Below are 20,653 nucleotides of genomic sequence, written 5' to 3' on the forward strand. Positions count from 1 at the left end.
TCAAAACATTTCCTGTTCTCTTCTGCCCCCCTCCTCAGGGGTAGTTTGGGTGTATTCACCCCATTTCTCCCTCCAGACGGTGCAGAAAAACTCATGCTGTATTTTTTTGGGTGATGGCATGGCCATTCCCATTGTGGGCAGCCCCCACCCCTTACAGACACAGACCGCAGGACATATTCGTTTACCCACAGTACTTGGGTGAGGACGTTCAGGATTGATGTTGAATGATACTGTATAAAGGGGAGGAGCCTAGAATACTGGCAGCTGGTGAGAGCTTTGGGTTTTTGAACAGATGGTTACGATGGCCTTAATGGAATATTCCAGAATTTATTATTTTTAATAGTGATCTGACGCTTTCAGGAATTGGTACCATCCGCTTTACTATGTGTAAGGGCGGTAGGTTGATTTTGCATACTGGTGTTAAGGGGGAACTTAACCGCGTACCATCATGACGGGGTTGAGATGATGTTGCAGCTTAATACTTTAATTTAATATTCAGATCATTTAGTAAAATTCTTAGCCATGCAGGAGACCATGGTAATATGGGCTGTTGTCTTGTGGACTCTTTATCCTACTTTACGTGTTTCCAAAACGCCTCCGCCCGACTGATCGTCAACGTCCCCCGCCGCATCGACATCACCCACCACCTGAGAGACCTACACTGGTCCCCCGTCGACAAAAGGATCACCTTCAAGCTCCTCACCCACACACACAAAGCACTCAACAACGCCGGACCAGCCTACCTGAACAGCAGACACAGCTTCTACACCCCCACCCGCCAGCTCCACTCCGCCAGCCTCTCCCTCGCCACTGTCCCCCGCATCCAACGAACGACCTCCGGCGGCAGATCCTTCTCCTACCTCGCTGCCAAGACCTGGAACACCCTCCCTACCCACATACGACAGACCCAAGACCTACTCGCCTTCAGAAGATTCCTCAAGACCTGGCTCTTCGAGCAGTAGCAGCACCCCTTCCCTCAGCGCCTTGAGACCCTCACGGGTAAGTAGCGCGCTCTACAAGTACTCTGATTGATTGATTGATTGATTCGGTATTTATAAGTAGTCAGAAGATGGGGTATGACTATTCGAATGATAGTCCTTTTGCCAGTTCCTTTTCTCCATCACACTCGCAACATGGGGTGTTTTCACATGACTGAACCACAGGTCTCTTTCTTGTATAGGTCCTGAGCAGGGACGTGATTTGGGCCACTTATACCATCTATGGACGGGATGAATAACACCCTGTGATATGATGACTGCCACCAATCACATAATATAAATATTGTGAATACGCTACACTACATGATAAGGTGAGAACTGCCTATTAACTACAATATCTATATATGACCTATAGTGGCTATAATTCTACCCCAGTGCCTTGGACTTCCCCCTTACTCTCTTTACTACAGACAATTTAGTGGAGTGTAATTGTCTTTCTAAAAAAGTGAATTCTTCCCAATCAGGTTGTCCTCATGTTTTACTCTCTCATTGTCCACATTTGAATTTAGTTGTGAACTGTACACCATTGTATGGTGAATTAGGATGTTGTATGTAATGTTATATATTTTTAATATCCTTATATCAGTTGAAGTACCTTCTATAGAATTATGAAGAAACATGTAACCTTCGGGTTGCTGATTGGTAAAGGACCTAGAGTGTACTTTGTGTCTGGTGTATTATGTGCCAATCACTTGTGATTTAGGATGTGATCTCTATGAGATACATAGAGACCCCAAAGTGTGGTTCGTGCTTTTACATGTAAGTTTGTAATCTCATTGTATATGTTTTTATACGGGGTGAGGTTTATTGTCTTTTATGGGATAGTTTCAGCCTTGATGAAGTAAAGAGAGGTGGGATGCTCACGTGCACCACTCGCGGGCTTGTTCTTTTGGTTATATATTTGTGATTACTTGTTTTTTTTTCTCTGGCTGCAGCGTTGTCCTGTCATGTTGCAACATGGTGTCGATTTCTGTTATCTACTCACTGCCACACTCCGCTTCCTGAATGGTAGCTCTAACTCATGGCTTCTGCAGGTTACTTAAGCAATCATGATTGCTTGTTGAAATCGCGTGGCTGGGCGAACTCTTATTCAACCGAGTCGTGGCATCTATTACCACTTTAAGAGTAGAAAGAACTCATTCGTAACTTTACATCGAACGGAACAATAGAAACTGCTATTTCACCTTTTAGTATACGTTGAACTAGAACCTGAGGATTTCAGTTTGCCTTCAAGATCATTTCTTTTAAAGTGTCTGCTTGACTGGATTCTCTTTCGTTCAGTACAATCTTGCTTTCCTGTACCCACCTGAACACTGCCCGTCGTTAAATGCTCAGGATATTTAACTGCTCTGTTGTGAAGCATGTAATGTATTTCTGAATGCGCTGCATTCTACACATGGCTATTTCATCCTTTACTTTTTATAAATCTCCTCCAAAATGTTTGAGGAAATTAACTATATATAAGCATTATTAGCAAAGCCAATAGGTCTCGCCTTTGAGACTATCGGCTCTGTCATTGACTTTTGTCCCTGCTGTACAGCATGGCATTGACAACTTTGGCAATGGTATGCAGCTTTGCTGCATAGGAGGGTGGCTGGTGTGCAGCCTGGCTCCTATAAGACCATGATGCATCCAGCATGCACTTTTAACAAAAGGCAGACTGCAAAGCATCCAGCCTGCTGTACAGCATGGCTGCAAAACCTTGCTAATAGGTCTCTCCACCATCACGTATCAGCAGCACAACACACTGACTACAATCATTGGCGTAGCCAATAGTTCTCGGCTTTGGGACCTTATAAGTGTTTAGCCATGCAACAGTTAATATTGTTGCACCAACGATATTGTGCTGGATAACTAAATACTTATAAGGTCCCAAAAGTGAGACCTTTTGACTATGCCAATGCTTGTTTAGGTTAGGGGCATGGTCATGCCCATCGGGAGCTTCCACCATCCCAAATTTTCTTTCCCTCCTCCTGGTGTCTAGTGGGCTATCTGACCCCCCCCCATTAGGGGGAAGATCGGGGGTAATCGCCCCATCTGCTCCCCATGGGGCAGAAATATCAAGATATTTGGGGATCGGAGGGGAGCACAATGTTGTGCTTAATGGGCCGCTCCCTTTTTTTAAAAAAGATTTTATTGGCAGTGGAGAAAGGAAAAAAAGAAAACAGTTTATACAACAGAAAAAACAGAGCAAAAACAAAAAAAGTATACATTATTTACAATAAACAAACATATGACATTTTAGCCAAGCCCATAGAAAATCAGAAAGCGTCAGGGAAATAAACAGTACAGCAGGAAAAATAAAAAAATAAAATAAAAAAAATAACCATTATCATAACCAGTTTGTAATAGGTAACCATATTTTTTGACCTATTGCCTTTCTTCTCAGGCCTTTCCAACTGATAAATATTTAGTAATTTTGATTGCCAATGATAGAATACCGGTGGTTCAACATCCAACCAATGAGAGGTTATACAATTGCGATAAGTTGACATAGCAATAAATATAAACCCTTCTTCAGCACTTGTTCTATCGCTAATTTTATCAGTTTGTATTCCAATTGTCACAAGTTCAGGCGTTAATACAATATCTACTTCGAGAATAATTCTTAAGAAATCTTGTACCTGAGTGAGAAATAAGGTCAATTTTGGGCAATGAAAAAGCATATGACATAGATCGGCCGCATTATAGCCACAACGACTACAATTCACACCTCTCTGCGTTTTCCATTTTGAAATTTGATATGGTGTATAATACAAATCAAACAATGACATATAATGTTGACTTTTGAGTGAATCATTAAAAATGACTTTACTACAAACTTCAAGAGATCTAACTATATCTACAGTTTCCAAACCAAAAGTTGTTTGCCATTTTTTCGCGACAATGTCGCGAAATTAATGGGCCGCTCCCAATGACCCTGGGGCCTAGTCGATGTATCCCTGCTTGGGTGTCGCTCTCCTGTGGCGATCCCAAGGAGGGGTCCACGGGTCAGAGGTATCAGTGGAAAGGGGAGCTTATCTACTTTCCAACTACACCTCTCCTGAAGCAATCAGTGCTCAGCAGGGAGGAGGAAGAGGTGTGGTGCAGCGGCCAGGGTGCCTGACTCTGGACTACAGGGTTCATGGTTCGATCCCTGGTGCCGGCGGCAGGTCAGCCCAGCACCATGTGACTCTGGGCAGTAGCTCGCTTAATCTTCCTGATGGCCCCCAGCGCCGGGACACCACTTTGGAGGTAGCTTTGCACTTTACAAATACTGGTATTTTATTTTCATATGCACCTTCTCTCTTCCCCTCAAGCACTGATGCAGTGAAAGTAACGTGAGCCCATCGGCTTGTTTTACTTTCACTTTGCTGTAATGACGTGATTGTGATGTAAAATTGACAAACTAGCATATGAATTCTGTTGAACACCTACTTAAACTTAATATATATCTAAATCAAACCACTAATATATATATTATATGACCTATTTGTTGTAGTATCAAACGTACGTGTTTTATGGTATGTTTCGCTGATTTATAGAGCGCACTATCATCCAGGAAGCTAGCCTGGAGCTGGGCAGGGCTGAGTCTAGCCAAGCCTGGGGCCTCGTGGGACTACTCCAAAAGCCAGGTCTTCAGCCTCTGGTGAATTCAAGAAGTGAGGAGGAGGCTCTTATGTGCAGTGTCGGGTCGTTTCACGCTTTAGGAGCAATGTACGAGAAGGCTTGTCTGCTAGATCTGGTCTTTCGTATGCGTGGGATGTCTGCAAGTAGGAGTGCGGATGGACTGAGGTCTCTGGAAGGTTTGTGAAAGCAGACTCGATTGTTGAGGTTTGCTGGGCAAGTGTTATGTAGTGCCTTGAAAGTGTGGGTGAGGAGTTTGAATCATGATAGTTTGTGTATGGTGAGTCAGTGAAGCTCCTTTAGGTGTGGGTAGTCAGTGGAGCTCCTTCATGTGGTGAGTCAGTGGAGCTGCTTCAGGTGTGAGTCAGTGGAGCTACTTCAGGTGTGGTGAGTCAGTGGAGCTCCTTCAGGTCTGGTTAGTCAGTGGAGCTCCTTTAGGTGTGCGGAGTAAATGGAGATAATTCAGGTGTGGTGAGTCAGTGGAGCTCCTTCAGGTGTAGTGAGTCACTGGAGCTCCTTCAGGTGTGTTGGGTCAGTGGAGCTCCTTCAGGTCTGGTGAGTCAGTAGAGCTGCTTCAGGTGTGAGTCAGTGTAGCTCCTTCAGTTGTGGTGAGCCAGTGGAGCTGCTTTGGGTGTGGTGAGTCAGTGGAGCTCCTTCAGATGTGGTGAGTCAGTGCAGCTCCTTTAGGTGTGGTGAGTCAGTGGAGCTCCTTCAGGTCTGGTGAGTCAGTGGAGCTGCTTCAGGTGTGAGTCAGTGTAGCTCCTTCAGGCGTGGTGAGTCAGTGGAGCTGCTTCGGGTGTGGTGAGTCAGTGGAGCTCCTTCAGATGTGGTGAGTCAATGGAGCTCCTTCAGATGTGAGTCAGTAGAGATGCTTCAGGTGTGGTGAGTCAGTGAAGCTCCTTCAGGCGTGGTGAGTCAGTGGAGCTCCATCAGATGTGAGTCAGTGGAGCTGCTTCAGGTGTGGTAAGTCAGTGGAGCTCCTTCAAATGTGAGTCAGTGGAGCTCCTTCAGGTGTGGTGAGTCAGTGGAGCTGCTTCAGGTGTGGTGAGTCAGTGCAGCTCCTTTAGATGTGGTGAGTCAGTGGAGCTCCTTCAGGTCTGGAGAGTGAGTGGAGCTGCCTCAGGTGTGAGTCAGTGGAGCTCCTTCAGGTGTCGTGGGTCAGTGGAGCTGCTTCGGGTGTGGTGAGTCAGTGGAGCTCCTTCAGACGTTGTGAGTCAATGGAGCTCCTTCAGATGTGAGTCAGTGGAGATGCTTCAGGTGTGGTGAGTCCGGGAAGCTCCTTCAGGTGTGGTGAGTCAGTGGAGCTCCGTCAGATGTGAGTCAGTGGAGCTGCTTCAGGTGTGGTGAGTCAGTGAATCTCCTTCAGGCGTGGTGAGTCAGTGGAGCTCCATCAGATATGAGTCAGTGGAGCTGCTTCAGGTGTGGTGAGTCAGTGGAGCTCCTTCAAATGTGAGTCAGTGGAGCTCCTTCAGGTGTGGTGAGTCAGTGGAGCTGCTTCAGGTGTGGTGAGTCAGTGCAGCTCCTTTAGATGTGGTGAGTCAGTGGAGCTCCTTCAGGTCTGGAGAGTGAGTGGAGCTGCCTCATGTGTGAGTCAGTGGAGCTCCTTCAGGTGTGGTGGGTCAGTGGAGCTGCTTCGGGTGTGGTGAGTCAGTGGAGCTCCTTCAGATGTTGTGAGTCAATGGAGCTCCTTCAGATGTGAGTCAGTGGAGATGCTTCAGGTGTGGTGAGTCCGGGAAGCTCCTTCAGGTGTGGTGAGTCAGTGGAGCTCCGTCAGATGTGAGTCAGTGGAGCTGCTTCAGGTGTGGTGAGTCAGTGGAGCTCCTTCGAATGTGAGTCAGTGGAGCTCCTTCAGGTATGATGAGTCAGTGGAGCTCCTTCAGGTGTGGTGAGTCAGTGGAGCTCCTTCAGGTGTGGAGAGTCACTGGAGCTCCCTCAGGTGCGGGCAGTCACTGGAGCTCCTTCAGATGTGAATCACTGGAGCTCCTTCAGGTGCGGTCAGTCACTGGAGCTCCTTCAGATGTGAGTCACTGGAGCTCCTTTAGGTCTGGTGAGTCAGTGGATCTCCTGCAGGTGTAGTGAGTCACTTGAGCTCCTTCAGGTCTGGTGAGTCAGTGGAGCTCCTTCAGATGTGGTGAGACAGTAGAGCTCCTTCAGATGTTGTGAGTCCGTGGAGCTCCTTCAGATGTGAGTCAGTGGAGCTCCTTCAGGCATGGTGAGTCAGTGGAGATCCTTCAGGTGTGGTGAGTCAGTGGAGCTCCTTCAGGTGTGGTGAGTCACTGGAGTTCCTTCAGGTGTGGTGGGTCAGTGGAGCTCCTTCAGGTCTGGTGAGTCAGTGGAGCTGCTTCAGGTGTGAGTCAGTGGAGCTCCTTCAGGTGTGGTGAGTCAGTGGAGCTCCTTCAGGTCTGGTGAGTCAGTGGAGCTACTTCAGGTGTGAGTCAGTGGAGTGCATTTGGGTGTAGTCAGTCAGTGGAGCTGCTTCGGGTGTGGTGAGTCAGTGGAGCTCCTTCAGATGTGGTGAGTCAATGGAGCTCCTTCAGATGTGAGTCCGTGGAGATGCTTCAGGTGTGGTGAGTCAGTGAAGCTCCTTTAGGTATGGTGAGTCAGTGGAGCTCCGTCAGATGTGAGTCAGTGGAGCTGCTTCAGGTGTGGTCAGTCAGTGGAGCTCCTTCAAATGTGAGTCAGTGGAGCTCCTTCAGGTGTGGTGAGTCAGTGGAGCTCCTTCAGGTGTGGTGAGTCACTGGAGCCCCTTCAGGTGTGGTGAGTCACTGGAGCTCCTTCAGGTGCGGTCAGTCACTGGAGCTCCTTCAGATGTGAGTCACTGGAGCTCCTTCAGGTGCGGTCAGTCACTGGAGCTCCTTCAGATGTGAGTCACTGGAGCTCCTTTAGGTCTGGTGAGTCAGTGGATCTCCTTCAGGTGTGGTGAGTCACTAGAGCTCCTTCAGGTCTGGTGATTCAGTGGAGCTCCTTAAGGTCTGGTGAGTCACTGGAGCTCCTTTAGGTCTAGTGAGTGAGTGGATCTCCTGCAGGTGTGGTGAGTCACTGGAGCTCCTTCAGGTCTGGTGAGTCAGTGGATCTCCTTCAGATGTGGTGAGACAGTAGAGCTCCTTCAGATGTTGTGAGTCAGTGGAGCTCCTTCAGGTGTGGTGGGTCAGTGGAGCTGCTTCGGGTGTGGTGAGTCAGTGGAGCTCCTTCAGATGTTGTGAGTCAATGGAGCTCCTTCAGATGTGAGTCAGTGGAGATGCTTCAGGTGTGGTGAGTCCGGGAAGCTCCTTCAGGTGTGGTGAGTCAGTGGAGCTCCGTCAGATGTGAGTCAGTGGAGCTGCTTCAGGTGTGGTGAGTCAGTGAAGCTCCTTCAGGCGTGGTGAGTCAGTGGAGCTCCATCAGATGTGAGTCAGTGGAGCTGCTTCAGGTGTGGTGAGTCAGTGGAGCTCCTTCAAATGTGAGTCAGTGGAGCTCCTTCAGGTGTGGTGAGTCAGTGGAGCTGCTTCAGGTGTGGTGAGTCAGTGCAGCTCCTTTAGATGTGGTGAGTCAGTGGAGCTCCTTCAGGTCTGGAGAGTGAGTGGAGCTGCCTCAGGTGTGAGTCAGTGGAGCTCCTTCAGGTGTGGTGGGTCAGTGGAGCTGCTTCGGGTGTGGTGAGTCAGTGGAGCTCCTTCAGATGTTGTGAGTCAATGGAGCTCCTTCAGATGTGAGTCAGTGGAGATGCTTCAGGTGTGGTGAGTCCGGGAAGCTCCTTCAGGTGTGGTGAGTCAGTGGAGCTCCGTCAGATGTGAGTCAGTGGAGCTGCTTCAGGTGTGGTGAGTCAGTGGAGCTCCTTCGAATGTGAGTCAGTGGAGCTCCTTCAGGTATGATGAGTAAGTGGAGCTCCTTCAGGTGTGGTGAGTCAGTGGAGCTCCTTCAGGTGTGGAGAGTCACTGGAGCGCCCTCAGGTGCGGGCAGTCACTGGAGCTCCTTCAGATGTGAGTCACTGGAGCTCCATTAGGTGCGGTCAGTCACTGGAGCTCCTTCAGATGTGAGTCACTGGAGCTCCTTTAGGTCTGGTGAGTCAGTGGATCTCCTGCAGGTGTAGTGAGTCACTTGAGCTCCTTCAGGTCTGGTGAGTCAGTGGAGCTCCTTCAGATGTGGTGAGACAGTAGAGCTCCTTCAGATGTTGTGAGTCCGTGGAGCTCCTTCAGATGTGAGTCAGTGGAGCTCCTTCAGGCATGGTGAGTCAGTGGAGATCCTTCAGGTGTGGTGAGTCAGTGGAGCTCCTTCAGGTGTGGTGAGTCACTGGAGTTCCTTCAGGTGTGGTGGGTCAGTGGCGCTCCTTCAGGTCTGGTGAGTCAGTGGAGCTGCTTCAGGTGTGAGTCAGTGGAGCTCCTTCAGGTGTGGTGAGTCAGTGGAGCTCCTTCAGGTCTGTTGAGTCAGTGGAGCTACTTCAGGTGTGAGTCAGTGGAGTGCATTTGGGTGTAGTCAGTCAGTGGAGCTGCTTCGGGTGTGGTGAGTCAGTGAAGCTCCTTTAGGTATGGTGAGTCAGTGGAGCTCCGTCAGATGTGAGTCAGTGGAGCTGCTTCAGGTGTGGTCAGTCAGTGGAGCTCCTTCAAATGTGAGTCAGTGGAGCTCCTTCAGGTGTGGTGAGTCAGTGGAGCTCCTTCAGGTGTGGTGAGTCACTGGAGCTCCTTCAGGTGTGGTGAGTCACTGGAGCTCCTTCAGGTGCGGTCAGTCACTGGAGCTCCTTCAGATGTGAGTCACTGGAGCTCCTTCAGGTGCGGTCAGTCACTGGAGCTCCTTCAGATGTGAGTCACTGGAGCTCCTTTAGGTCTGGTGAGTCAGTGGATCTCCTTCAGGTGTGGTGAGTCACTAGAGCTCCTTCAGGTCTGGTGATTCAGTCTAGCTCCTTAAGGTCTGGTGAGTCACTGGAGCTCCTTTAGGTCTAGTGAGTGAGTGGATCTCCTGCAGGTGTGGTGAGTCACTGGAGCTCCTTCAGGTCTGGTGAGTCAGTGGAGCTCCTTCAGATGTGGTGAGACAGTAGAGCTCCTTCAGATGTTGTGAGTCAGTGGAGCTCCTTCAGATGTGAGTCAGTGGAGCTCCTTCGAGCATGGTGAGTCAGTGGAGATCCTTCAGGTGTGGTGAGTCAGTGGAGCTCCTTCAGGTGTGGTGAGTCACTGGAGTTCCTTCAGGTGTGGTGGGTCAGTGGAGCTCCTTCAGGTCTGGTGAGTCAGTGGAGCTGCTTCAGGTGTGAGTCAGTGGAGCTCCTTCAGGTGTGGTGAGTCTGTGGAGCTCCTTCAGGTCTGGTGAGTAAGTGGGGCTGCTTCAGGTGTGAGTCAGTGGAGTGCATTTGGGTGTAGTCAGTCAGTGGAGCTGCTTCGGGTGTGGTGAGTCAGTGGAGCTCCTTCAGATGTGGTGAGTCAATGGAGCTCCTTCAGATGTGAGTCAGTGGAGATGCTTCAGGTGTGGTGAGTCAGTGAAGCTCCTTCAGGTATGGTGAGTCAGTGGAGCTCCGTCAGATGTGAGTCAGTGGAGCTGCTTCAGGTGTGGTGAGTCAGTGGAGCTGCTTCAGGTGTGGTGAGTCAGTGGAGCTCCTTCAGATGTGGTGAGTCAGTGGAGCTCCTTTAGGTGTGGTGAGTCAGTGGAGATGCTTCAGGTGTGGTGAGTCAGTGAAGCTCCTTCAGGTGTGGTGAGTCAGTGGAGCTCCTTCAGGTGTGGTGAGTCACTGGAGCTCCTTCAGGTGCGGTCAGTCACTGGAGCTCCTTCAGATGTGAGTCACTGGAGCTCCTTCAGGTGCGGTCAGTCACTGGAGCTCCTCCAGATGTGAGTCACTGGAGCTCCTTTAGGTCTGGTGAGTCAGTGGATCTCCTTCAGGTGTGGTGAGTCAGTGAAGCTCCTTCAGGTGTGGTGAGTCACTGGAGTTCCTTCAGGTGTGGTGGGTCAGTGGAGCTCCTTCAGGTCTGGTGAGTCAGTGGAGCTGCAGATTAGTATGATGATGATCATCATCAGTCATCGCTCAGACCAATCATCATTCAGACCAATCATCACTCATCGCTCAGACCAATCACTCATCGCTCATACCAACCATAACTATTCGCTCAGACCAATCATCACTCAGACCAATCATCGTTCATCGCTCAGACCAATCATCATTCAGACCAATCATCACTCATCGCTCAGACCAATCATCACTTATTGTTCAGACCATCTCATCACTCATCACTCATACCAATCATCACTCATCGCTCATACCAATCATCAATCATTGCTCAGACCAATCACTCATCACTCATACCAATCATCACTCTTCGCTCAGACCAATCATCAATCATCGCTCAGACCAATCATCAATCATCGCTCAGACCAATCATCACATATCGTTCAGACCAATCATCACTCATACCAATCATCACTCATCGCTCATACCAATCATCAATCATTGCTCAGACCAATCACTCATCACTCATACCAATCATCACTCTTCGCTCAGACCAATCATCAATCATCGCTCAGACCAATCATCAATCATCGCTCAGACCAATCATCACTTATCGTTCAGACCAATCATCACTCATCATTCAGACCAATCATCACTCATCGTTCAGATCAATCATCACTCAGCGCTCATACCAATCATCACTCAGCGCTCATACTAATCATCAATCATCGCTCAGACCAATCACTCATCGCTCATTCCAATCATCACTCATCGCTCATACCAATCATCAATCATCGCTCAGACCAATCACTCATCGCTCATACCATCCATAACTCATCGCTCCGACCAATCATCGTTCAGACCAATCACTCATCGCTCAGACTAATCATCACTCATCGCTCAGACCAATCATCATTCAGACCAATCATCACTCATCGCTCAGACCAATCATCACTCAGACCAATCATCGTTCATCGCTCAGACCAATCACTATTCAGACCAATCATCACTCATCGCTCAGACCAATCATCACTCATCGCTCAGACCAATCATCACTTATTGTTCAGACCAATCATCACTCATCGTTCAGACCAATCATCACTCAGCGCTCATACTAATCATCATGTCTCACTCAGACCACTCATCACTCATACCAATCATCACTCTTCGATCATACCAATCATCAATCATTGCTCAGACCAATCACTCATCACTCATACCAATCATCACTCTTCGCTCAGACCAATCATCAATCATCGCTCAGACCAATCATCAATCATCGCTCAGACCAATCATCACTTATCGTTCAGACCAATCATCACTCATCATTCAGACCAATCATCACTCATCGTTCAGATCAATCATCACTCAGCGCTCATACCAATCATCACTCAGCGGTCATACCAATCATCAATCATTGCTCAGACCAATCACTCATCGTTCATACCAATCATCACTCATCGCTCATACCAATCATCAATCATTGCTCAGACCAATCACTCATCACTCATACCAATCATCACTCTTCGCTCAGACCAATCATCAATCATCGCTCAGACCAATCATCACTTATCGTTCAGACCAATCATCACTTATCGTTCAGACCAATCATCACTCATCATTCAGACCAATCATCACTCATCGTTCAGATCAATCATCACTCTTCGCTCAGACCAATCATCAATCATCGCTCAGACCAATCATCAATCATCGCTCAGACCAATCATCACTTATCGTTCAGACCAATCATCACTCATCATTCAGACCAATCATCACTCATCGTTCAGATCAATCATCACTCAGCGCTCATACCAATCATCACTCAGCGGTCATACCAATCATCAATCATCGCTCAGACCAATCACTCATCGTTCATTCCAATCATCACTCATCGCTCATACCAATCATCAATCATCGCTCAGACCAATCACTCATCGCTCATACCAACCATAACTCAGCGCTCAGACCAATCATCGTTCAGACCAATCATCACTTATCATTCAGACCAATCATCACTCATCGTTCAGACCAAAAATCACTCAGCGCTCATACCAATCATCACTCATCACTCATACCAATCATCAATCATTGCTCAGACCAATCACTCATCCCTCATACCAACCATAACTCATCGCTCAGACCAATCATCACTCATCGCTCATACCAATCATCACTCATCGCTCATACCAATCATCACTCATCGCTCATACCAATCATCACTCATCGCTCATACCAATCATCACTTATCGCTCATTCGAATCATCACTCATCGCTCATACCAATCATCACTCATACCAATCATCACTCATCGCTCATTCCAATCATCAATCATCGCTCATACCAATCATCGCTCATCGCTCATACCAAACATCACTCATCGCTCAAACAAATCATCATTCATCGCTCATTCCAATCATCACTCATCGCTCATACCAATCATCACTCATCACTCATACCGATCATCACTCATCGCTCATACCAATCATCAATCATCGCTCATTCCAATCATCACTCAGCACTCATACCAATCAACACGCAGCGCTCATACCAATCATCAATCATCGCTCATACCAATCATCAATCATCTCTCATACCATTCATCACTCAGCTCTCATACCAATCATCACTCAGCTCTCATACCAATCATGACTCATCACTCAGACCAATCATCACTCATCGCTCAGACCAATCATCAATTATCGCTCAGACCAATCATCAATCATCGCTCATACCAATCATCACTCATCGCTCATACCAATCATCACTCATCGCGCATACCAATCATTGCTCAGACCAATCATCAATTATCGCTCAAACCAATCATCAATCATCGCTCATACCAATTATCACTCATCGCTCATACCAATCACTCATCACTCATACCAACCATAACTCATTGCTCATACCAATCATCACTCATCGTTCAGACCAATCATTGCTCAGACCAATCATCAATTATCACTCAAACCAATCATCAATCATCGCTCATACCAATTATCACTCATCGCTCATACCAATCACTCATCACTCATACCAACCATAACTCATTGCTCATACCAATCATCACTCATCGTTCAGACCAGTCATCACTTATTGTTCAGACCAATCATCACTCATCGTTCAGACCAATCATCACTGAGACCACTCATCCCTCATCGCTTACACCAATTATCACTCATCGCTCATACCAATCACTCATCACTCATACCAACCATAACTCATTGCTCATACCAATCATCACTTATCTTTCAGACCAATCATCACTTATTGTTCAGACCAATCATCACTCATCGTTCAGACCAATCATCACTCAGCGCTCATACTAATCAGCAGGTCTCACTCAGACCACTCATCGCTCATACCAATCATTAATCATCGCTCATTCCAATCATCACTCATCGCTCATACCAATCATCACTCATCGCTCATACCAATCATCACTCATCACTCATACCAATCATCACTCATCGCTCATACCAATCATCAATCATTGCTCATTCCAATCATCACTCAGCACTCAAACCAATCATCACGCAGCGCTTTTACCAATCATCAATCATCGCTCATACCAATCATCAATCATCTCTCATACCATTCATCACTCAGCTCTCATACCAATCATCACTCAGCTCTCATACCAATCATGACTCATCACTCAGACCAATCATCACTCATCGCTCAGACCAATCATCAATCATCGCTCAGACCAATCATTAATCATCGCTCATACCAATCATCACTCATCGCTCATACCAATCATCACTCATCGCGCAGACCAATCATTGCTCAGACCAATCATCAATTATCGCTCTGACCAATCATCAATCATCGCTCATACCAATTATCACTCATCGCTCATACCAATCACTCATCACTCATACCAACCATAACTCATTGCTCATACTAATCATCACTCATCGTTCAGACCAATCATCACTTATTGTTCAGACCAATCATCACTCATCGTTCAGACCAATCATCACTCAGACCACTCATCCCTCATCGCTTATACCAATTATCACTCATCGCTCATACCAATCACTCATCACTCATACCAACCATAACTCATTGCTCATACCAATCATCAATCATCTTTCAGACCAATCATCACTTATCGTTCAGACCAATCATCACTCATCGTTCAGACCAATCATCACTCAGCGCTCATACTAATCATCACGTCTCACTCAGACCACTCATCACTCATACCAATCATCACTCATCGCTCATACCAATCATCAATCATTGCTCAGACCAATCACTCATCACTCATACCAATCATCACTCTTCGCTCAGACCAATCATCAATCATCGCTCAGACCAATCATCAATCATCGCTCAGACCAATCATCACTTATCGTTCAGACCAATCATCATTCATCATTCAGACCAATCATCACTCATCGTTCAGATCAATCATCACTCAGCGCTCATACCAATCATCACTCAGCGGTCATACCAATCATCAATCATCGCTCAGACCAATCACTCATCGTTCATACCAATCATCACTCATCGCTCATACCAATCATCAATCATTGCTCAGACCAATCACTCATCACTCATACCAATCATCACTCTTCGCTCAGACCAATCATCAATCATCGCTCAGACCAATCATCAATCATCGCTCAGACCTATCATCACTTATCGTTCAGACCAATCATCACTCATCATTCAGACCAATCATCACTCATCGTTCAGATCAATCATCACTCTTCGCTCAGACCAATCATCAATCATCGCTCAGACCAATCATCAATCATCGCTCAGACCAATCATCACTTATCGTTCAGACCAATCATCACTCATCATTCAGACCAATCATCACTCATCGTTCAGATCAATCATCACTCAGCGCTCATACCAATCATCACTCAGCGGTCATACCAATCATCAATCATCGCTCAGACCAATCACTCATCGTTCATTCCAATCATCACTCATCGCTCAGACCAATCATCAGTCATCGCTCAGACCAATCATCATTCAGACCAATCATCACTCATCGCTCAGACCAATCACTCAACGCTCATACCAACCATAACTATTCGCTCAGAACAATCATCGTTCAGACCAATCATCACTCATCGCTCAGACCAAGCATCGTTCAGACCAATCATCACTCATCGCTCAGCCCAATCATCCCTCATCGCTCAGACCAATCATCACTCATATCACTCATCGCTCATTCCAATCATCACTCATACCAATCATCAATCTTCGCTCATACCAATCATCACTCAGACCAATCATCACTCATCGCTCAGACCAATCATCACTCTTCGCTCAGACCAATCATCACTCATCGTTCATACCAATCATCACTCATCTCAGACCAATCATCAATCATCGGTCAGACCAATCATCACTCATCGCTCATACCAATCATCACTCATCATTCATACCAATCCTCAATCATCGCTCAGACCAATCATCACTCATCGTTCAGACCAATCATCACTTATCGTTCAGACCAATCATCACTCATCGTTCAGACCAAAAATCACTCAGCGCTCATACCAATCATCACTCATCACTCATACCAATCATCAATCATTGCTCAGACCAATCACTCATCCCTCATACCAACCATAACTCATCGCTCAGACCAATCATCAATCATCGTTCAGACCAATCATCAATCATCGTTCAGACCAATCATCACTCATCGCTCATACCAATCATCACTCATCGCTCATACCAATCATCACTCATCGCTCATTCGAATCATCACTCATCGCTCATACCAATCATCACTCATACCAATCATCACTCATCGCTCATTCCAATCATCAATCATCGCTCATACCAATCATCGCTCATCGCTCATACCAATCATCACTCATCGCTCATTCCAATCATCACTCATCGCTCATTCCAATCATCACTCATCGCTCATACCAATCATCACTCATCACTCATACCGATCATCACTCATCGCTCATACCAATCAGCACTCATACCAATCAACACGCAGCGCTCATACCAATCATCAATCATCGCTCATACCAATCATCAATCATCTCTCATACCATTCATCACTCAGCTCTCATACCAATCATCACTCAGCTCTCATACCAATCATGACTCATCACTCAGACCAATCATCACTCATCGCTCAGACCAATCATCAATCATCGCTCAGACCAATCATCAATCATCGCTCATACCAATCATCACTCATCGCTCATACCAATCATCACTCATCGCGCAGACCAATCATTGCTCAGACCAATCATCAATTATCGCTCAAACCAATCATCAATCATCGCTCATACCAATTATCACTCATCGCTCATACCAATCACTCATCACTCATACCAACCATAACTCATTGCTCATACCAATCATCACTCATCGTTCAGACCAATCATTGCTCAGACCAATCATCAATTATCACTCAAACCAATCATCAATCATCGCTCATACCAATTATCACTCATCGCTCATACCAATCACTCATCACTCATACCAACCAGAACTCATTGCTCATACCAATCATCACTCATCGTTCAGACCAGTCATCACTTATTGTTCAGACCAATCATCACTCATCGTTCAGACCAATCATCACTGAGACCACTCATCCCTCATCGCTTACACCAATTATCACTCATCGCTCATACCAATCACTCATCACTCATACCAACCATAACTCATTGCTCATACCAATCATCACTCATCTTTCAGACCAATCATCACTTATTGTTCAGACCAATCATCACTCATCGTTCAGACCAATCATCACTCAGCGCTCATACTAATCAGCACGTCCCACTCAGACCACTCATCGCTCATACCAATCATTAATCATCGCTCATTCCAATCATCACTCATCGCTCATACCAATCATCACTCATCGCTCATACCAATCATCACTCATCACTCATACCAATCATCACTCATCGCTCATACCAATCATCAATCATTGCTCATTCCAATCATCACTCAGCACTCAAACCAATCATCACGCAGCGCTTTTACCAATCATCAATCATCGCTCATACCAATCATCAATCATCTCTCATACCATTCATCACTCAGCTCTCATACCAATCATCACTCAGCTCTCATACCAATCATGACTCATCACTCAGACCAATCATCACTCATCGCTCAGACCAATCATCAATCATCGCTCAGACCAATCATTAATCATCGCTCATACCAATCATCACTCATCGCTCATACCAATCATCACTCATCGCGCAGACCAATCATTGCTCAGACCAATCATCAATTATCGCTCAGACCAATCATCAATCATCGCTCATACCAATTATCACTCATCGCTCATACCAATCACTCATCACTCATACCAACCATAACTCATTGCTCATACTAATCATCACTCATCGTTCAGACCAATCATCACTTATTGTTCAGACCAATCATCACTCATCGTTCAGACCAATCATCACTCAGACCACTCATCCCTCATCGCTTATACCAATTATCACTCATCGCTCATACCAATCACTCATCACTCATACCAACCATAACTCATTGCTCATACCAATCATCAATCATCTTTCAGACCAATCATCACTTATCGTTCAGACCAATCATCACTCATCGTTCAGACCAATCATCACTCAGCGCTCATACTAATCATCACGTCTCACTCAGACCACTCATCACTATACCAATCATCACTCATCGCTCATACCAATCATCAATCATTGCTCAGACCAATCACTCATCACTCATACCAATCATCACTCTTCGCTCAGACCAATCATCAATCATCGCTCAGACCAATCATCAATCATCGCTCAGACCAATCATCACTTATCGTTCAGACCAATCATCATTCATCATTCAGACCAATCATCACTCATCGTTCAGATCAATCATCACTCAGCGCTCATACCAATCATCACTCAGCGCTCATACCAATCATCAATCATCGCTCAGACCAATCACTCATCGCTCATTCCAATCATCACTCATCGCGCATACCAATCATCAATCATCGCTCAGACCAATCACTCATCGCTCATACCAACCATAGCTCATCGCTCAGACCAATCATCATTCAGACCAATCACTCATCGCTCAGACCAATCATTACTCATCGCTCAGACCAATCATCGTTCAGACCAATCATCACTCATCACTCAGACCAATCATTGTTCATACCAATCATCACTCATCGCTCAGACCAATCATCAGTCATCGCTCAGACCAATCATCATTCAGACCAATCATCACTCATCGCTCAGACCAATCACTCATCGCTCATACCAACCATAACTATTCGCTCAGAAGAATCATCGTTCAGACCAATCATCAATCATCGCTCAGACCAATCATCACTCATCGCTCAGACCAAGCATCGTTCAGACCAATCATCACTCATCGCTCAGCCCAATCATCACTCATCGCTCAGACCAATCATCACTCATATCACTCATCGCTCATTCCAATCATCACTCATACCAATCATCAATCTTCGCTCATACCAATCATCACTCAGACCAATCATCACTCATCGCTCAGACCAATCATCACTCTTCGCTCAGACCAATCATCACTCATCGTTCATACCAATCATCACTCATCTCAGACCAATCATCAATCATCGGTCAGACCAATCATCACTCATCGCTCATACCAATCATCACTCATCGCTCATACCAATCATCAATCATCGCTCAGACCAATCATCACTCATCGTTCAGACCAATCATCACTTATCGTTCAGACCAATCATCACTCATCGTTCAAACCAAAAATCACTCAACGCTCATACCAATCATCACTCATCACTCATACCAATCATCAATCATTGCTCAGACCAATCACTCATCGCTCATACCAACCATAACTCATCGCTCAGACCAATCATCAATCATCGTTCAGACTAATCATCACTCATCCTCATACCAATCATCACTCATCGCTCATACCAATCATCACTCATCGCTCATACCAATCATCACTCATCGCTCATACCAATCATCACTCATCGCTCCTTCCAATCATCACTCATCGCTCATACCAATCATCACTCATACCAATCATCACTCATCGCTCATTCCAATCATCAATCATCGCTCATACCAATCATCACTCATCGCTCATACCAATCATTACTCATCGCTCATACCAATCATCAATCATCGCTCATTCCAATCATCACTCATTGCTCAAACCAATCATCACTCATCGCTCATACCAATCATCACTCATCACTCATACCAATCATCACTCATCGCTCATACCAATCATCAATCATCGCTCATTCCAATCATCACTCAGCACTCATACCAATCATCACGCAGCGCTCATACCAATCATCACTCATCGCTCAGACCAATCATCACTCATCGCTCAGACCAATCATCAATCATCGCTCAGACCAATCATCAATCATCGCTCATACCAATCATCACTCATCGCTCATACCAATCATCACTCATCGCTCATACCAATCCCTCATCACTCATACCAACCATAACTCATTGCTCATACCAATCATCACTCATCGTTCAGACCAATCATCACTTATTGTTCAGACCAATCATCACTCATCGTTCAGACCAATCATCACTCAGACCACTCATCCCTCATCGCTTATACCAATTATCACTCATCGCTCATACCAATCACTCATCACTCATACCAACCATAACGCATTGCTCATACCAATCATCACTCATCTTTCAGACCAATCATCACTTATTGTTCAGACCAATCATCACTCATCGTTCAGACCAATCATCACTCATCGCTCATACCAATCATCAATCATTGCTCAGACCAATCACTCATCACTCATACCAATCATCACTCTTCGCTCAGACCAATCATCAATCATCGCTCAGGCCAATCATCAATCATCGCTCAGACCAATCATCACTTATCGTTCAGACCAATCATAATTCATCATTCAGACCAATCATCACTCATCAGTCAGATCAATCATCACTCAGCGCTCATACCAATCATCACTCAGCGCTCATACCAATCATCAATCATCGCTCAGACCAATCATTCATCGCTCATTCCAATCATCACTCATCGCTCATACCAATCATCACTCATCGCTCATACCACTCATCGCTCATTCCAATCATCACTCATCGCTCATACCAATCATCACTCATCGCTCATACCAATCATCACTCATCGCTCATTC

The 20,653-nt window shown here is 46.1% G+C and overlaps 1 protein-coding gene across 1 annotated transcript in view; it reads left to right on the forward strand.

The window, feature by feature from the left end:
* Positions 1-1,223: 1,223 nt before the first annotated feature.
* LOC144805599 (uncharacterized) overlaps positions 1,224-20,653 on the forward strand; it is a 122,721-nt gene continuing 103,291 nt past the window's right edge. Inside the window, exon 1 of the mRNA XM_078672122.1 lies at positions 1,224-1,309. The gene's annotated coding sequence lies outside the window, so the exon portion shown is untranslated. The remainder of the gene's footprint in view (positions 1,310-20,653) is intronic.

This window comes from Lissotriton helveticus (assembly GCF_964261635.1).
Source record: "Lissotriton helveticus chromosome 1_1 unlocalized genomic scaffold, aLisHel1.1 SUPER_1_unloc_16, whole genome shotgun sequence".
Classification (NCBI taxonomy): domain Eukaryota; kingdom Metazoa; phylum Chordata; class Amphibia; order Caudata; family Salamandridae; genus Lissotriton; species Lissotriton helveticus.